At 38.9% G+C, this 21154-nt stretch overlaps 1 pseudogene; it reads left to right on the plus strand.

Annotated features, from left to right (window-relative positions):
• Positions 1-17685, plus strand: part of LOC123596816 — a 30269-nt pseudogene extending 12584 nt beyond the window's left edge.
• Positions 17686-21154: the final 3469 nt, after the last annotated feature.

The following is a 21154-nucleotide window of genomic DNA, read 5'->3' on the forward strand; positions in this document are numbered from 1 at the left end:
GGGAAATTTCTTTAAAGTATTTACCCCAAAACATGGGGTCTACCACCAATCTCTAGGTTATGACAGCCAACAATTATATCCCATGGACTGAAGTCATATTCCATGCCTTAAGGTTATCCTGCTACTGCCTTTCTGGTAAAGATCACTGAAGAAATAGTTATGAGATCCTCTTTGACCATCTTTGTAACTCAAGGTGTTGTTGCTCTCTTGAACTCACAACATAACTAACACCTTTCAGGAAGCCATCTTACTTCTTATGAAATTCTCTTGCTAACTGCTCCTCAGATCACTCTTATTTATTGTAACAAACTCAAACCTGCTCCCTTTCTCACTTCTTCCATGGATGAAATCTCCATGACTGTTTGACTTTGATGAATCACATATTAACCCCTCATGATGACTTTTGCCTACTTCAGCCAATAAGCCAAATTACATGCTCTTATTCAAGCATGTATTCTTGATAAAGCTAAAGCCACTAACATCCATACTAATAGTCAATATGCCTTTGAAATAACCCATAATTTTGGATTTTATGGAAGCAACAAGGTTTTCCTACTTGCAGCAGAAACAGAATTTAAGATGGTTCTTATGTCCAAAGTTTATTAGATGCTATACTCACATCAGCGGCTCTTAAAGCTTATTAAAGTCCCTAAGCATTCTAAGTCTGTCTGTTGAAGCCAAAGGAAACCACTTACTGATGCCTCCACAAAAAATGTGTTCCTATGGGATCCATAGACCACACTTCTGTCATGGTCCAGAAAACTACTTCCCCTAGTGATGACCTAAGAAAATTACCCAGGCAAATACAAACAATTGGTTTCTGAAAGAGAAAAAGATAATTTGAGAGCTAAAAGCTGTTGGTATCATGAAGAAATGAAACTTTGGTTCTGACCCAATAATAAACTGGTACTGTCAGGAAATCTAAAATTTCCATTAACTACCATTCATAGATGAAATCACTGGTCAAGTGATAAAATAATGATGTTCATGAATCAACATTGGTGGAAAACATCTGCAAGGCCACGAAAAGCACTTACCTTGGTCATTTCACCATACTAAATTTAACCCAGGGAAGACTATCCATACTGCCCCTGAGGCATTTTAGTTTACCCGGTGGACCATTTGAGGTTTGGCAGATGAATTTCATACAATTGCCTCCATCTCATGGATATAAATATGTTCTAAGTAATGGTATGCATGTTTTCACATTGGACTGAAGTTTTCCTGTATAGATAAGGAACTACCTTCTCTGTAGCTAAAATCCTACTAGAAAATATTCCCCTCTCCCCCCACCCCCACCTTAAACTTCATAGTGAACAGGGAACTCACTTTACTGGTCAGATACTTAGACAAGTCTGTGGTGTCTGACCAGTTTTGTGGCACTTTTATTGTGCTTATTATCTTCAGGGATTGTCTAACATACAAATGGAATTATTAAGACTCAGCTAAATTAGGTGAAACCCTTCAAGTACCCTGGCCAAAAACATTACTGTCAGTTCTTCTAAATCTTAGATCTACTCCCTTCGGAATTCATAAACTTTCACCTTTTGAAATAATTACACAATGACTGATACACTTAGCCCCATTTTTTTTTGACCCACAACTAATAAAGAGGGATATATTTCAATTTTGCAAAAGCCTGTTCAAATCCATAGAAAATAGTCACCATCTGGTAGAACAATCTTTATACAGAGCACTCCCTGGAAACAGAGGCATCAAACATCACACCTTATAGCCCAGAGATTTCTTCTCATGGAAAAGACATCTCCAGTGACTCTTTTCAACATCACTGGGAAGGCCTTTACTAGGTGCTGTTAACTAACCCTTGGGAAGACAAATTTAAAGGAATAAACTCCTAGATTCATGCATCACGTCTAAAGAAAGCCCCCAAACCTGAGTGAACCTATATACCAACTGGTGACCTGAAGCTGAAAATTTCTAGGCCAAATTTCGTGGCATCTGAAGTAGACAGCTTACTCAAAACACCTGGGCCAAGCCTATATAACTTTCCTGTTTGGTTGGTTTTTTTAATTACTCTGTGTTTAGTTAAATTAGGTCATTCAGGCCTTCAACTGTTCTTTTTCTAGTTTTACCATTGTTCTTCACTTTAGTTTCAACACATCCTTTTATCCCCACCTTACAAAAACTTTGATTCTGCTAAACATACTGTCAGATTTGTGCCAGAGCAAATATTACTCATGATAAACTTGAATTGGTGGCCTGGTCACTATCTTGAGAAGGATGGCAAAATTTATCTGATAAACATGTAGGATTTTCCTTTGGTAACTTTGGAGCCACACATTTCCTTCCTTCCTTCTGGAAAAAGGCACCAAATATTATGGCTTTCCATTTTTGGATAAATGGCTATCCCTCAGTCAGGTCTGGAATATTACCCCAAATTTTTCTTTGTTTCAAAATCGATGATGGGAATGTCAAAACTCTAGGATATCTCCCACTTAATATTTGTAACGATACTATTTTGTATGACCCAGATGAATATGAATTCACATCCCACTGAAATACAGAAGACTATATCAACTCATCCATTAATGTGTCTCTACAATGGAACAATGAAAGCCATAACAAGACAAGTAAATGAAAAGCTTATGTGCTCCCACTCAATGGTACTCCATTAGGAATTGACCAAAAATATGGTAAATGATGGAGAAACTTAACTTGCTTTTTCTCCAGAGATTTTCCAAACTTCCACCAAAATCCTACTTATACTAGACCAGCTCACTTGTTACTTTAGATCTATAAGTGTTTCTACTTAGAAATTTAAGGCATCACATAACCATCTCCACAATGTTAGTGAAACTGATTATCATGTGCTCTGTATAAAAGCCTGTATTTCCAATTATGAGATCTCCTCTTTCATTCCAGGGAAAAGAATCTGAGCAAAGAGACACAACTATGTGTTACCCTTGGAAGACATTAGGTATTTCTTTTTGAGGAGAAAAAATATATATATTTTATGCTTCCTCTTAATAGGAAGGAATGTTGTGGGATCATTGTCCTCACCCTTGACACAAAAATTAGAAAAATGTTTCATTCTGCTGCTTTTATAGCTTATTTGGAGTCTGCCCTATCAACTTAAAAGGATGCTTTGGAACTGGGAATGTTATAATTTGGGTGGCTGCCTACATATAACCCTGCAGTAGACAAAAAGGGTTTGGGGCATACTTTTGACAGAGCTTTTTTCCCTTGGATTGGAATAGCAAACCTTGAAAAAGCAATTCACAATATTTCTATAGTCATGTCTACAACTTTCAATACTTCTGTCCAAGCTTCTGAATATCAACAAACCCAAATAGATAGCCTTGCAGAAGTAACCCTACAAAACCACAGAGCCCTAAACCTCCTCACTGCTCCACAAGGGGAAGCTGTACCTTACTTGGGGAAGAATGCTGTTTTTATGTCAATAAGTCAGGGAAAGTAACATAAGAATTAAAAATAATGAAGGACAACATCAAGATGCTAGCAGAAGATGGCCAAACTCCCAGAACTTAGGACACTGTTGATCTATTTAACATAGGCAAGTGGGGAAACTGGTTGAGAGATGTATTTCAATCAGTAGGTGTCATTGAGCTTCTGGTCCTCAGTTTAACCTTTTTAACTAAATTTCTACTGTTTTGCATTAGTAAACAAATGCCTTCTTCCTGAGTGTGTGTACAAATAAAATTTTTGTCCTGCCAAGGGCTTTTCCTGAAACTCAACTGATCATGGAAACTAAATGGTCCATCTTAGAGGGACATAGATGAGATTCTTCATTTTCAACCCTCGTGTCGCCCAAATGAGGTCAGTGAAATTCCATATCATTTCCTTCCCCTCCTGGGACAAGACTCTTGAGGATGGCCTTCCTCAGCTTCATGGAAAAAGACACCTGATGGTCCTCCTCAGCTTCATAGAACATACAAAAAAATCCACATGTAAAGAATTATACCTTTGACAAAATAATAATGAACAACATCTAAATACCATAATTGATCAGCAATGCTTTGTGCGAAGGATCTTCAGAGAAGGGAGAAAACATGAAAGGATTTCAATGTAAAATGGGACCAGAGGATATAAAATGTAAAATCTCACATATGTCCCCTCAGGAAAACAAAATTTAAGGACTGGGAAACTGATTTCCTATAAATGCCTGTTTATAGAAAACTGATAGTATTGGAATTTTCTTAAATAATATGGAGACGGTCAAGGAGTTGCTTCATATCAACCCAGGAAATTTTTGCTTATGGTTTTTAGAGACATGAACAAGAAATGATCCAGATTGGGCTGATCTCACAAAGTAAGCTAAATTGATCTTTGTTTGTATGACTGGGCTGGTTTTGTCTGTTTGCGGAATTTTCAAAGCTGGCCACAATTTTTTTTTCTTTTAACAGACCTAACTAAACTCTCCCCTCTTTACATTCCTTTTTATATTCCCATAAATATAGCCTGCCCCAGACCTTAACAGACTCATCTGTAGCTTGATACAGTTTTCATGGCCTGAATTGCAATTCCCCTGCTATTCCTGAATAAGCTCATAATTTTGACAATTTTGAACTTGCCTTAGTTTACCTCTTTATTTAGGCTGCCAACATCATCCGACATTATTTTTAAGATCCATCCCTATCTGACCCCAAAATGTCTTTTCAGCCACATCTCCCACTAAGTCTATGTGTTATAACTCAGGCCACTGGCTGGTGACCACTGGATGAGCAGAGACGGGACCCAATTTGAACTGGCAAGGCCCTCACTTCTTAGGGAAAGAGTAAAGCATGGAAAAGAGCTTTGGCAGAGGGCTTGTGGCTCCAAAGATGTTGGCTAGTCAAGTCAGGCATCTATCTTCTCTCTCCTCAGTTTGGTCTTGGTTGAAAAGGGGGTAAGTAGAGTGCAGAAATCTTCCTTCTATCCAACTAAGAGGATCTTAATACAATCTTGAGGATAAAATCCAAAGATGTGCATTATTACACGTTTTAATTATGCTCTGCCTTTCACTGAATTGAAAAACCAAGAAAGTTCCTTCTGTGTTCTCTGTGGTTCCTCTTCATTGGCACATTGAAGACTTATATCTACTGGCCTGAAGAAGAGATTGTTATAGGTTTAAAAGGAAATTAGTAGAGGGGAGATACATTTGTCACACTGAAAAAACTCATCCTGCTCCTACCATAATGGAGAATTGCAATGATTTAGTCACTGGGATGAAACTTCCCTTTATTAGCTAGGAAAAGTTTAATGAGCAAAAGAAAGAAACAATGCAGTTTGGTCCCTGACCAGACTTAGAGCTTTTCTCTCAACACTCTTTCTTTTTTCACTAGGCTACAAACACATGAGATTTCAATGCACCAAGCTTGTTCTTACCTCAGGTCTTTACACCTTGCTTATCTACCTCCTTGAAATGCTTGGATCTTAACACAGTGATTCCTTTTCAATATTTAGTCTCTGCTCTATTGTCCCCATCCCTAAAGGCTTTTCCTGACTTCTCCAAAAATAGTATCCAATATACCCCAAAACATACCCAATCACTTTCTATTCTCTACCTAGCACCTGTCATTTTATGACATCCATCCATTTCTTTCTCTTTCTTTTCTTTATTTTCCTTTTCTTTCTTTCTTTCTTTCTTTCTTTCTTTCTTTCTTTCTTTCTTTCTTTCTTTTTCTTTCATCTATTTATCTATCTAATCATCTAATAATTATTTTTTAAATCTTTATGAAATATCCCCAATAGGATCTAAATTCCATAAAAACAAGTGCTTTTTCTGTCAGTTCCCTGCTCTATCACTAGCATGTAGAACAGTGTATCCTACACATAGTAGGTGGTCATGGATGAAAACTAGTACTTAAAGGGATTTTGGGGAGAGTGCTCATCTACTATCCTTCGTTTCAATATGTGCATTAACAACAAATGATTCTTATCTATTCCTCGAAATGAGACCAGTGAGACCTCTAGCTAAGATATTTTTGTTCACTAATAAGATTCTGCCTAGAATGTAATAAATTTATATATAATTTTTTAAAAATTGCAACCATTCAGGCTTTTTCACTAAATGTGATCAACCCTTCCCCAAATTAATACATTATTAAGATTTTAGTAACATAATGATTTACCAAATATGTCAAAATGCTTTTTCCTTCATTAAATAAAATCTAAAGGAAATGACTAATTAGTCAATTTGAATGATTTCCAAATAACACCACCAGCCTGTGTTTGTCTATACTACCAAGGTGAATTATTCATTAGCATTTATGAGAAGTGCCTGAAGAACACTAGCAGTGGGAGTAAAACAACCTGGAATGGTTTTTAAATGACCTTCCAAGCAACTTGGATTAACACTGGCATTATTCTCCCTGTACAAATCGAGTTAAAATTTTCCATGTGTCAGGTCTCAGAAGAAGGCAGTGAAGGAGTACTGTCTTAGAGAGGAAATGACCTTCTGCACCTCCTACAATTAGATTTTGCTTCTTTCTCTGTCTGTAGTGTCCGTGCGTCTCTGTGTGCCTGTGGGAAGAGAGAGGAGGACAGAGAAGTAGAGACAGAAGCAGAGAAGAGAAAGGAGAGTCAGAGAAAGATGAGAGGAAGGGGGAAGAAGACTGGGATGAGAGACAAAGAAATAGGAACAAACAAAAGGAGAGATGGGGCATGATGGAAAAAAGAAAAAAACAATCCATGAAATACAAGAAATAAAATGGAGCCAGCAGGGAGGGGGAGGAAGGGAGGAAACTGGTGATAGAAAGGACAGATTCAGAGGCAGGCTTTCCCTTGAGTTGGCACACCAGGTTTCCAGGCTCCCAGGAGTTCTCCCAGGTGTGCAGGGTCACCTGACTTAATACTGATTAAAAGTGTAAATTGCAACAGAAAAAGAGAAAAAGGAATTGTCTTGTTGCTTCTTTCCTGTGAGGTCACACTCCCTGGTTGTAGCTGAGCCTGCTGCTAGGCACACCCCTCTTGTTTAATAAAATTGTATTAACTTTATCCCTGCCCTTGATTTGTGGCTTTCTCACGTTGTGAGGAATAAATAATAAATGATTGTAAAGCACTTGTACATATGAAATGCCGCATAAATGCTTAATAATAATCAGCTTAGGCCAGGAAGCCAGGGGGGTTGAATAGAAATCATTGCACGCGGCCATTCTTGTTTATGTGGCTAAAATTGTCCTGTGTGCTGTCTCCACGTAAAATCATCCTGCAGATTTAATTTTCACCCATTCAAGAATCCACTTCTCTGCAAACTCAACAACCTTTGTTCCCCCACGCCTACAGTAATGTCATTTACAACTGTACAATATAACTGCAACAACCCATCTTTGCCTGTTCATTTCAGCCTGGTTTTTGTGGCACCCCCTCTCTCGTTAGCCCTTCCAAATCCCCACAAGTGCTGTTTTGAGTCATCATTTCTTATCCCTTGGAGATGCCTGTTCCACTCTGGCTATTTTGGAAAAATATCTGTTTCTCAGACCTGGATTTCATTGCACTTGCTTTTGGGGAATCCAATGTAGTCAAGTTGGTGGTTCTTTGCTACTCTTCACACATGCATTCATTTAATCATTTGCTCACTCAGCACTTACTGATGGAGTGTTGTGCTCAGCACTGGGGATACAGTGGAAACCAAGACAGAGAGAGTGTGCATTGTGTAAGGAAATCAAGCTGGGTAATTCTGGCATAGTTTGGAAGATGCTACGATCAGAGTAATCACGGGGTAAAGGGAAGTCAGCGTGAAGGCAGCATGAAGTAGGAAATTCTGGTAGGGTCTGAGATTATTTTCTTTCCTTTTATTTTCAAATGTCTTCAAAAGCCTTTCTGTTTGCTATTTAACATGTGGAAACTCCCTTGGTTTGACCTGGTTGTGGATAGGAAGGAGTGGTTCAGATCCAGGGAAAAAGCCCAGACCGGCCTCTCCTAGTCATTTGGAAGGAGAAAGGGCATTCTCCATCATCTCTGTTTGTTTCAGCCTCTTTTCTTTCTTCTAAGTTTACTTATTTATTTTGAGAGAGAGAGAGAGAGAGAGAGAGAGAGCAAGCATGAAATGGGAAGGGGCAGAGAGAGAGGGAGAGACAGAGAATCCCAAGCAGGTTCCATACTGTCAGCACAGAGCCCAAAGCAGGGCTCAAACTCATGAATCATGAGATCATAACCTGAGCCAAAACCAAGAGTTGGATACTTAACTAAATGAGCCACGCAGGCACCCACACCCGTGCTTCAATTTCTGATAGGTGGGACCCAACTTCTGGGAGTTGCCAAGAATGATCCTTTGCTGATATAACCGTCTATTTTCAACCTGGAGTCTGTATTTTCAAAAGAAGATAATGTCTGAATTTGTATTAGTACATTTAATGACCAAAAAAAGTACATGCTTACTACAGAAAATAAAATGAAAATAAAGATAAGCAGGAGGAGGGAATATGGCGGCGTAGGAGGGCGCTGGGCTCACCTCGTGTCCTGCTGATCACTTAGATTCCACCTACACCTGCCTAAATAACCCAGAAAACCGCCAGAGGATTAGCAGAACGGAGTCGCCGGAGCCAAGCGCAGACGAGAGGCCCACGGAAGAGGGTAGGAAGGGCGACAAGGCGGTGTGCGCTCCACGGACTGGCGGGAGGGAGCCGGGGCGGAGGGGCGGCTCGCCGGCCAAGCAGAGCCCCCGAGTCTGGCGGGCAAAAGCGGAGGGGTCTGACGGACTGTGTTCTGACAGCAAGCGCGACTTAGCGTCTGGGAGGTCATAAGTTAACAGCTCTGCTCGGAAAGTGGGAAGGCTGGAGGACAAAGGGAGGGAGAGCTGCTGAGCCCCCGGACAACAGAGCTCAGTTTGGTGGGGAACAAAGGCGCTCGCCAGCGCCATCTCCCCTGCCCATCCCCCAGCCAAAATCCCAAAGAGAACCAGTTCCTGCCAGGGAACTTCCTCGCTCCGCGCAAACACCCAACTCTGTGCTTCTGCGGAGGAGCCAAACCTCTGGCAGCGGATCTGACTCCCTCCCGCTGCCACAGGGCCCCTCCTGAAGTGGATCACCTAAGGAGAAGCAAGCTAAGCCTGCCCCTTCTGCCCCTGTGCACCTTGCCTACCCACCCCAGCTAATACGCCAGATCCCCAGCATCACAAGCCTGGCAGTGTGCAAGTAGCCCAGACGGGCCACGCCACCCCACAGTGAATCCCGCCCCTAGGAGAGGGGAAGAGAAGGCACACACCAGTCTGACTGTGGCCCCAGCGGTGGGCTGGGGGCAGACATCAGGTAGGACTGCGGCCCCGCCCACCAACTCCAGTTATACACCACAGCACAGGGGAAGTGCCCTGCAGGTCCTCACCATGCCAGGGACTATCCAAAATGACCAAGCAGAAGAATTCCCCTCAGAAGAATCTCCAGGAAATAACAACAGCTAATGAGCTGATCAAAAAGGATTTAAATAATATAACAGAAAGTGAATTTAGAATAATAGGCATAAAATTAATCGCCGGGCTTGAAAACAGTATAGAGGACAGCAGAGAATCTCTTGCTACAGAGATCAAGGGACTAAGGAACAGTCACGAGGAGCTGAAAAACGCTTTAAATGAAATGCAAAACAAAATGGAAACCACCACGGCTCGGATTGAAGAGGCAGAGGAGAGAATAGGTGAACTAGAAGATAAAGTTATGGAAAAAGAGGAAGCTGAGAAAAAGAGAGATAAAAAAATCCAGGAGTATGAGGGGAAAATTAGAGAACTAAGTGATACACTAAAAAGAAATAATATATGCATAATTGGTATCCCAGAGGAGGAAGAGAGAGGGAAAGGTGCTGAAGGGGTACTTGAAGAAATAATAGCTGAGAACTTCCCTGAACTGGGGAAGGAAAAAGGCATTGAAATCCAAGAGGCACAGAAAACTCCCTTCAGACGTAACTTGAATCGATCTTCTGCACGACATATCATAGTGAAACTGGCAAAATACAAGGATAAAGAGAAAATTCTGAAAGCAGCAAGGGGTAAACGTGCCCTCACATATAAAGGGAGACCTATAAGACTCGTGACTGATCTCTCTTTTGAAACTTGGCAGGCCAGAAAGAATTGGCACGAGATTTTCAGTGTGCTAGACAGAAAAAATATGCAGCCGAGAATCCTTTATCCAGCAAGTCTGTCATTTAGAATAGAAGGAGAGATAAAGGTCTTCCCAAACAAACAAAAACTGAAGGAATTTGTCACCACTAAACCAGCCCTACAAGAGATCCTAAGGGAGACCCTGTGAGACAAAGTACCAGAGACATCACTACAAGCATAAAACATACAGACATCACAATGACTCTAAACCCGTATCTTTCTATAATAACACTGAATGTAAATGGATTAAATGCGCCAACCAAAAGACATAGGGTATCAGAATGGATAAAAAAACAAGACCCATCTATTTGCTGTCTACAAGAGACTCATTTTAGACCTGAGGACACCTTTAGATTGAGAGTGAGGGGATGGAGAACTATTTATCATGCTACTGGAAGCCCAAAGAAAGCTGGAGTAGCCATACTTATATCAGACAAACTAGACTTTAAATTAAAGGCTGTAACAAGAGATGAAGAAGGACATTATATAATAGTTACAGGGTCTATCCATCAGGAAGAGCTAACAATTATAAATGTTTATGCGCCGAATACCGGAGCCCCCAAATATATAAAACAACTACTCATAAACATAAGCAACCTTATTGATAGGAATGTGGTAATTGCAGGGGACTTTAACACCCCACTTACAGAAATGGATAGATCACCTAGACACACGGTCAATAAAGAAACAAGGGCCCTGAATGAGACATTGGATCAGATGGACTTGACAGATATATTTAGAACTCTGCATCCCAAAGCAACAGAATATACTTTCTTCTCGAGTGCACATGGAACATTCTCCAAGATAGATCATATACTGGGTCACAAAACAGCCCTTCATAAGTTTACCAGAATTGAAATTATACCATGCACACTTTCAGACCACAATGCTATGAAGCTTGAAATCAACCACAGAAAAAAGTCTGGAAGACCTCCAAAAGCATGGAGGTTAAAGAACACCCTACTAACGAATGAGTGGGTCAACCAGGCAATTAGAGAAGAAATTAAAAAATATATGGAAACAAACGAAAATGAAAATACAACAATCCAAACGCTTTGGGACGCAGCGAAGGCAGTCCTGAGAGGAAAATACATTGCAATCCAGGCCTATCTCAAGAAACAAGAAAAATCCCAAATACAAAATCTAACAGCACACCTAAAGGAAATAGAAGCAGAACAGCAAAGGCAGCCTAAACCCAGCAGAAGAAGAGAAATAATAAAGATCAGAGCAGAAATAAACAATATAGAGTCCAAAAAAAAACTGTAGAGCAGATCAACGAAACCAAGAGTTGGTTTTTTGAAAAAATGAACAAAATTGACAAACCTCTAGCCAGGCTTCTCAAAAAGAAAAGGGAGATGACCCAAATAGATAAAATCATGAACGAAAATGGAATTATTACAACCAATTCCTCAGAGATACAAACAATTATCAGGGAATACTATGAAAAATTATATGCCAACAAATTGGACAACCTGGAAGAAATGGACAAATTCCTGAACACCCACACTCTTCCAAAACTCAATCAGGAGGAAATAGAAAGCTTGAACAGACCCATAACCAGCGAAGAAATTGAATCGGTTATCAAAAATCTCCCAACAAATAAGAGTCCAGGACCAGATGGCTTCCCAGGGGAGTTCTACCAGACGTTTAAAGCAGAGATAATACCTATCCTTCTCAAGCTATTCCAAGAAATAGAAAGGGAAGGAAAACTTCCAGACTCATTCTATGAAGCCAGTATTACTTTGATTCCTAAACCAGACAGAGACCCAGTAAAAAAAGAGAACTACCGGCCAATATCCCTGATGAATATGGATGCAAAAATTCTCACTAAGATACTAGCAAATCGAATTCAACGGCATATAAAAAGAATTATTCACCATGATCAAGTGGGATTCATTCCTGGGATGCAGGGCTGGTTCAACATTCGCAAATCAATCAACGTGATACATCACATTAACAAAAAAAAAGAGAAGAACCATATGATCCTGTCAATCGATGCAGAAAAGGCCTTTGACAAAATCCAGCACCCTTTCTTAATAAAAACCCTTGAGAAAGTCGGGATAGAAGGAACATACTTAAAGATCATAAAAGCCATTTATGAAAAGCCCACAGCTAACATCATCCTCAACGGGGAAAAACTGAGAGCTTTTTCCCTGAGATCAGGAACACGACAGGGATGCCCACTCTCACCGCTGTTGTTTAACATAGTGCTGGAAGTTCTAGCATCAGCAATCAGACAACAAAAGGAAATCAAAGGCATCAAAATTGGCAAAGGTGAAGTCAAGCTTTCGCTTTTTGCAGATGACATGATATTATACATGGAAAATCCAATAGACTCCACCAAAAGTCTGCTAGAATTGATACATGAATTCAGCAAAGTTGCAGGATACAAAATCAATGTACAGAAATCAGTTGCATTCTTATACACTAACAATGAAGCAACAGAAAGACAAATAAAGAAACTGATCCCATTCACAATTGCACCAAGAAGCATAAAATACCTAGGAATAAATCTAACCAAAGATGTAAAGGATCTGTATGCTGAAAACTATAGAAAGCTTATGAAGGAAATTGAAGAAGATTTAAAGAAATGGAAAGACATTCCCTGCTCATGGATTGGAAAAATAAATATTGTCAAAATGTCAATACTACCCAAAGCTATCTACACATTCAATGCAATCCCAATCAAAATTGCACCAGCATTCTTCTCGAAACTAGAACAAGCAATCCTAAAATTCATATGGAACCACAAAAGGCCCCGAATAGCCAAAGGAATTTTGAAGAAGAAGACCAAAGCAGGAGGCATCACAATCCCAGACTTTAGCCTCTACTACAAAGCTGTCATCATCAAGACAGCATGGTATTGGCATAAAAACAGACACATAGACCAATGGAATAGAATAGAAACCCCAGAACTAGACCCACAAACCTATGGCCAACTCATCTTTGGCAAAGCAGGAAAGAACATGCAATGGAAAAAAGACAGCCTCTTTAACAAATGGTGCTGGGAGAACTGGACAGCAACATGCAGAAGGTTGAAACTAGACCACTTTCTCACACCATTCACAAAAATAAACTCAAAATGGATAAAGGACCTGAATGTGAGACAGGAAACCATCAAAACCTTAGAGGAGAAAGCAGGAAAAGACCTCTCTGACCTCAGCCGCAGCAATCTCTTACTCGACACATCCCCAAAGGCAAGGGAATTAAAAGCAAAAGTGAATTACTGGGACCTTATGAAGATAAAAAGCTTCTGCACAGCAAAGGAAACAACCAACAAAACTAAAAGGCAACCAACGGAATGGGAAAAGATATTTGCAAATGACATATCGGACAAAGGGCTAGTATCCAAAATCTATAAAGAGCTCACCAAACTCCACACCCGAAAAACAAATAACCCAGTGAAGAAATGGGCAGAAAACATGAATAGACACTTCTCTAAAGAAGACATCCGGATGGCCAACAGGCACATGAAAAGATGTTCAACGTCGCTCCTTATCAGGGAAATACAAATCAAAACCACACTCAGGTATCACCTCACGCCAGTCAGAGTGGCCAAAATTAATAAATCAGGAGACTATAGATGCTGGAGAGGATGTGGAGAAACGGGAACCCTCTTGCACTGTTGGTGGGAATGCAAATTGGTGCAGCCGCTCTGGAAAGCAGTGTGGAGGTTCCTCAGAAAATTAAAAATAGACCTACCCTATGACCCAGCAATAGCACTGCTAGGAATTTATCCAAGGGATACAGGAGTACTGATGCATAGGGGCACTTGTACCCCAATGTTCATAGCAGCACTCTCAACAATAGCCAAATTACGGAAAGAGCCTAAATGTCCATCAACTGATGAATGGATAAAGAAATTGTGGTTTATATACACAATGGAATACTACGTGGCAATGAGAAAAAATGAAATGTGGCCTTTTGTAGCAACGTGGATGGAACTGGAGAGTGTGATGCTAAGTGAAATAAGCCATACAGAGAAAGACAGATACCATATGGTTTCACTCTTATGTGGATCCTGAGAAACTTAACAGGAACCCATGGGGGAGGGGGAGGATAAAAGAAAAAAAAAAAAGAGGTTAGAGTGGGAGAGAGCCAAAGCATAAGAGACTGTTAAAAACTGAGAACAAACTGAGGGTTGATGGGGGGTGGGAGGGAGGAGAGGGTGGGTGATGGGTATTGAGGAGGGCACCTTTTGGGATGAGCACTGGGTATTGTATGGAAACCAATTTGACAATAAATTTCATATATTAAAAAAAAACACACTAGAAAAAAAAAGAAAGAAAATAAAGATAAGCAAAAATAAATTAACTGCAATCAGAACACTCATCGGGAGCCATTTTTATCATTTAGTGCATATCCTACCAGACTTCCTCCATGTTTATATTACATAAAAATGTGCCTTAAGGTACATATTCCTCAATTCCGAAGTATTACATTTCTCTTCAATGCGTATTATACCATACTCTGTATACATTCATATTGGTTTATTGCCTTTTTTACACAAAATATCAAAAACATAGTTTCATATCAAAATGTATTTAATCGTGATTTCTAATGACTCCTTCATATTCCATTATGCATGTTTATTTTAAAGTTTGAGATATATGCATTGCTGCAGTTGGAATTACTGGGTAGACGTATGCCTGTATTAAAGTTTTTGTTACCTCGCCAGAACATACTCCGGAGAGACTGAACTGGTTCATGCTCTCATCTTCCGTATATCAGACCCCTGTCCACACCACTTATCCTCCCTTATCCCCCCATACACCCCTTTGCCAAAATGAAGTACTCTCAAGGAAGATATGTTTGAAACTCCACAATTTTAATTTTTCCTCTACTTTCCCATCTGTTCCCTTGTGGCATGAGAATTAGTGGGCCTTGGGTTTTCAAACAGGTGGAGAAGGCTGCAGGGTGTATAATTGCTTTTGGTGAAACCATCAACGTCCACGTTTAGTTCTTCCTGCTCCACTTCCTCCAATTCAATTAGGCTGTTCTTACCAGGGGGAGAGTTTTCAAAGCATCAGATGAAGTGTTACCTCATGATTAATAATTCATGACAAGAAATGAAGATTGGGAAAGGTAATAATGTCCTCCAAGCTGTTTTTCTCCACCACTCCCTTGTTCTCATTCACATAAAATGCTGTGTCTCAATCGTTAAAGCAAACATACAAAGTTTCACTGCCCCATAAACCAAAGATCGAAAGCAGGAATTCATAAGCTTTTTGAAGTCCTAAGCCCCTTCGAGGATCTTGTGAAAGCTACAGACTCTCCTAAAGGAAAAAAACAAAAATGAACATGATAGCATGCACAGATATTGTGCTTCTAATTCCCCTGGGTCAGGCACCACTGGAAGATCATCCAAGGACTCCCTAGGTTATAATCTCTGGACAAACAAAAAGATTTAAAACATGAAGAACCAGGACGAGACCAAAAGGAATCAAAGTAGAACAGGAAGTTTCATATGCATTGCCTCGACTTTCTGTGCCCACATTTGCAATGCAACAAAGAAATTCCTTCAAGCGTGATTTATTCAGTTTTTAGGTATTTTGTGAGGGGACCAGTGAGTTAGCAGACAATTAGTAGAGTGGATTTTGGCAAATGCGTAGATTACAGGGCGAATCAAATAGGGGTGAGGGTGAGGGCATGGTTAATGTTGAGATCTATTTGCAAGACTACTATAGAGTCTGCAGATTTTTTTCTCGCCAAGTGCTATCAGCCATAAAATGTCCAAGGCAGTGGGTCACACCCACTGCTTCATGCTCTGCTACTTGGCATTCCTCTAAGTTCTTCCTCAATTGTCATATCTCCACAGGCCATAACAAGGGACAACAGTCAGCAGCAATTCAATTTCGACCTCCATCTGCTGGCAATAACAACATAAGGGGGAAATTAATGTACACTCACACACTTGTCATTATAATAGCCCAAATTTGTTTTTATAGTACGACTTTCTTCCAAGGAAGTCAAAAAACAATTTGTATTCGAATTCCCAAATAGCAACTCACCTGGTAGGTAGATAGCTAAAATAATCATCCCCATTTTTGAAGGCACAGAGATGCTAAAAATTTGTCAAAGGCCACCTAGCACTTCCATGTTGAGGTATGCTTATCAGAAAAGCTCTCTGGAAGCCATTTTGGTGTACCTTAAAATCTGATATCTGATGTGCAAGCCAGAGAGATCACACAAACATGCAGCAAAATATTTGTGTTCTACTAGCTAACATAGTATTCCTTCACCAAATTTTCTCCCTCTAATTTGTTCTCATTCCCTAAACCTAAGACCTATAATTTTCTATTTACCAATTCTGTGATTTTGAAAAGTTACTTAATCTCCCTCTTCTTCCACTTTTCCCTCTGTGAAATGGAAATAATAATAGAAGGCAACTCATAGATTTGTTATGAGAATTACATGAAAAAAGAAGATTCCTCAATATATACAGGGCATCCATAAAATCTGGAAATATAAATACCATAATTTTATATTTTTTACAGATTGATGAAAGCTGAATGTGTTGAGCTGATACTGCTAAGCTGATGAAGGGCTGATCCTGACAATAAATAGCAGAGCCTTTTAATGCATATTACTTTGAAAGAGCTGCCATTTCTCATAGCACACTTAGAAAGGTGGCTTAAACATTCAAAGATATAATCAGTCTGTTGTACAAACTCTTTTGTCGACTCTGATCCATTTCCAAGAAGGTGAAGGTAGCAGTCATAGCCAAGGTTGTAGCCAGTACAAACTGGCCAACTTGCCAAACACCCAACGGATAGGAGGTGCCTTGCAGAACCGTTCAAAAGATTTCCAAAGTACCTGCCCTTTAACCATACAAGTTGTAAGTTCTTCAGAGCTTATCTGAGGGTGATACCCAGCACGATGAGAGACAATATGCTGAGTATATCAGAAAGCCCATTGAACAAATCATATATTGTAATATCAATAGCTACTTATTATGCCCATCTGTCTGTGTTTCCAAGTTTTTGGTCACCTATAGTAAGTGATTATTAAATGTTTATTATTACTATTTATGGTCTAAGAGGAAAAACTTTTTAAAGATATTTCACAATCCACTATGTTATCATTTTTTATATAATCACATTTTGGCACCAGAAGTAAGGGTAGAGGAATCACTAGCTAGAACTAATGATTCTCTTCCATTTGTGGTTCCCTAGTGCTCTCTTTTGTCATTAGCTTACCAACATTCCTCAATTTTTTAAGAAAATACAAGCAGTCTTTCCGCGTCGATAGTGCTTTCACAACCACGGTGAATGTTCCTAAAACCCGCCAAACTTTCTGCAAGAAGTATGGCAAGCTCCAACCCCACAAAGTTACCCAGTAAAAGAAAGGCAAAGATTCTCTTTATGCCCAGGGAAAGCGGTGTTATGACAGGAAGCAGAGTGGCTATGGTAGGCAAACTAAGCCGAATTTCCGGAGAAAGGCTAAAACTATAAAGAAGATTGTGCCGAGGCTTGAATGTGTTGAGCCCAACTGCAGATCTAAGAGAATGCTGGCTATTAAGGGATGCAAACATTTTGAACTGGGAGGAGATAAGAAGAGAAAGAGCCAAGTGATCCAGTTCTAAGCCTCATATTTTGTTACATTATGAAGACAATATAATCTTGCAGTTATGTTCACTTCAAAAAAGAAAAGAAAGGAAAAGAAAAGAAAAGAAAAGAAAAGAAAAGAAAAGAAAAGAAAAGAAAAGAAAAGAAGAAAAAAGAAAATACAAGCAGTGAAATTAGCCTGCATGTGTTTCCTGGCCATTCTTCCATAAAATTTACATATTCTTTTCTCTACTTCCTATGTCAGAGTCCTTCTCATAAAGAGATATTAGTACTAAAGCTGAGTTTGATTCATGAAAATATTGTATTCAGAAACCAAAAATAGTTATACAAAAAAAAAACAATATCTTTGTATACACACTATAATAACAGCAATTTATTTCTGATCACTTGTGTTATGCTCTCTGGAGGAGGTGTAATGGCAGATTTCTGATGGGCAATTCCATAAAAGAAATTATGAGCATATTATATATGGAGAAATTTTGAAAAACCTATCTTTGCTATGCTCACCACCAATAAAGATATAAAGAACTTCCCAAACAGGAGATATACATGTATTACATAATTTAAATATTATGTAGTATGCTGTCATATCAAATGGATCTGTTTCATCAGGTACCTTGGACCGATCTTAATTCTCTAGTTTAGGGTGTTTAGTGTGATGTAGACTGGCCAAATGGGGAAATCCAAGAAATGTCTGTTGTTAAAATGCTGGTGAACCTCAATGTTAACAGGTGTGATCAAGTGTAAAGAAGCAAGTGTCACAAGAACATCAACAGTGTCATAGAGCAAAGGCTTCCTATAGGATCCTTCAAAGGGAAGCCAAGTTTTAGAAAACTGAAATACTTTATTAGACTGCCATTTGTCAAGTACATCTGAATTTCTGTCTGCCACCTGTCAGAAACTGAAGATCAGAGACTGGAGCAAGAACAGATATGTATCATCACTGAAATCATGTACTCCCTATGAATATGAGATTTAAGAGGAATCAGAGAGCATGGACATCAAAGAATGGCCAAAATGCAGGCATGAGGACCAGGGGCTTTTAAAATAGATTAGAAACCAGTTGAATAACACCAAATAATGTTATAAATGGATCAAATCAGTCAGGAAGGAGTGTCCTAGTAACCATCCACAGATAGCGTTCTTAGCCCCAAATGGTTTATAATTTTATTAACAACTTGATTAAAGAAATAGAAGGTAGATATTTTTAATTTAAAATGGCACAAAACTAAGAGGAAGAGATATGTTTGAAGACAGGAGTTCAATATGGAGAAATGATGGGCTGAAGTTTTGATCTAAAAAAAGAAGAGTAGAAAGATTTACAGTATTAGTTAGATTTCCAGCTTGAAAGGGAAGGCAAATTAAAATGAATATAATTTATGAAAGTTAAAAAAGGAATTATTCACAAAAGTATTAATAGGGATTAAAGAAACTAAAAAGTATTATTAAATACCCCCAAAACAGTAAGTGCTCAAATAGTCCCTCTACAACTTAAAGGTGTTAAGAGAGGGGCTGATTATGAAACCACTGATACACCAAGAATGCATGAAGAGAGACATTTAAATGAGAGGAGCTTGGAGGGAAGAAACAAGGGAAATAACACCTGACTTCACTTTTCTTCCTCCCTTCTAACAGTCTCCTAGTGGTGTTTCCCACCTACCAAACTCAACTGAAAATCAGAGAACAAGTAACTCATTGATGTTATAATGCCTAAGTTAGAATTCAGATATCCGTACTTATTCACAAATATGGCTAATGCTTTGGATGCATCCCAAGAACTACTAACATCCAGTGAAAACTACTTCAAAAATCAGAAAACTTTTGATATTAAACATTTTAGGCTTTCTGGGACATACAGTCTGTTACAACTACTTAACTTTGTCTTTGTAGCAGTAAAGCAGCTTAACCAAATGGGTTTGGCTAGACTTGTCCCCCAACAGGCTGGATTTGGCCAACACACTATAGTTTGCTGATTCCTGATCTACTCTGTGAGAGCCAATAATCCATGGAGTATTATGCTCTTTAAAGCTCTTGCTTTAAAAAAGATATAATTGCTGGATACCTTTCAATGTTTGAAGGTTTAAACATATACTCCTTATAAAATTTAAACTAAAAGCTTTTAAAATATACTGATAGTTACACTTATTATCAGTATTCATTATCAATAGAACTTATAAGCTCTGATGTATCATTTTGCACCCTCATTCACACCAGAAGTAAAATTTTACAAAAGTCTTCAAAAAAACAACTCATATGCCAGGAAAATTATCTACTGAAGTAAAATAGGGAATATTACAATTTTTATTTATATTTACTTTTCATTACAATTGTTTTAAATTTCTATTTTCAAGTAATTTATGATATAAAGAATCAGTACTGTAGTACATGTAAATATTTATGATTTCAATAAATTAGTCAGTTTATTAGAAAGCAGCATTCGCAAAGTAAAGACCTCCAAAAATCCACTCTTCCATAAAGGCAATGAGAACACTGGTAAATAATTGTCAAGTCATCATTTTAAGGGCTACTAAAATTAACCAAAGGATTGGTTGTTCAAGAGAGTTTACTCAAGAAAATACTTAAATTGGCTGAATGAGAATATTAAAATTGTGGCATTTTAAGTTGCCCTACTCTCATCCCATTACTCCCATTCTATAGTAGCCTTGAAAAGCACCCACTTTGGAATGGTAGTAACAGTGAAACAGAAGTCTAGCAGCCACTGGAATGGGTAGAATGGGTTTGGAACTCCCCTAAAAATCTAACCCTAAAGAATTTTTATTATTTGACCCACCTTGGAATTCCTTGGGGAAATCCCATTCTGATAGTTTGACATTATTTCAACTGACTCAGAGCTCACTGGACAAGGAAAGCAGTATCTACAGTGCATTTGCCAAAAAAAAAAAAGTTAGAGGCAGTTGCTTAAGATCATAGCTTATCTAGGGCATCAGTGCCAGTTGGGGTAATTAAGTGGCAAAAAAAAAAAGTCAGGAAAATAAGTGGAATGAGATCTCAATAGGGGGTTTTGAAAAGATCTAACAAGTTTTTGGGAATCTAGAAGACTATTTGCATGTGCAGTGCTGTGAATATGACACAAAAAGACGTGAAAAGGCTTTAATCTCTATCCATAGCTGACCATGAGGCTCTGTGTAAGCAAGAAGTGAAGATTAAGGCACAACTGTAAATTAATGAAGCACTGAAAGCCTATTCCAACCCACACATTACATCCTTTAGCAGAGAGTGAGAGACTTACTGGTTCAAGAAATTTAAGCAAATCTCTGTGCAATCATTATCTGACCACTAAGATAGCTAAGCAGAGATGAGACTTCAGTGGCTGCACAAAACACTGAATACAGATATTACAGAATGTTTTACTGACAGGTAAACAGCAACAATAATAACAACAAGGTCTGGGGGAGGAAGCAGAGATTTATACCCAGAGTTACCATACTATATTATCTAAAATGTCCAAGTTTCAACAAAAAAATTGTAAGACTCATGAAAAAGCAGAAAAATACATCTAATACATAAGAAAGAAAAC

The sequence above is a fragment of the Leopardus geoffroyi genome, chromosome C1, assembly GCF_018350155.1.
Source record: "Leopardus geoffroyi isolate Oge1 chromosome C1, O.geoffroyi_Oge1_pat1.0, whole genome shotgun sequence".
NCBI lineage: Eukaryota > Metazoa > Chordata > Mammalia > Carnivora > Felidae > Leopardus > Leopardus geoffroyi.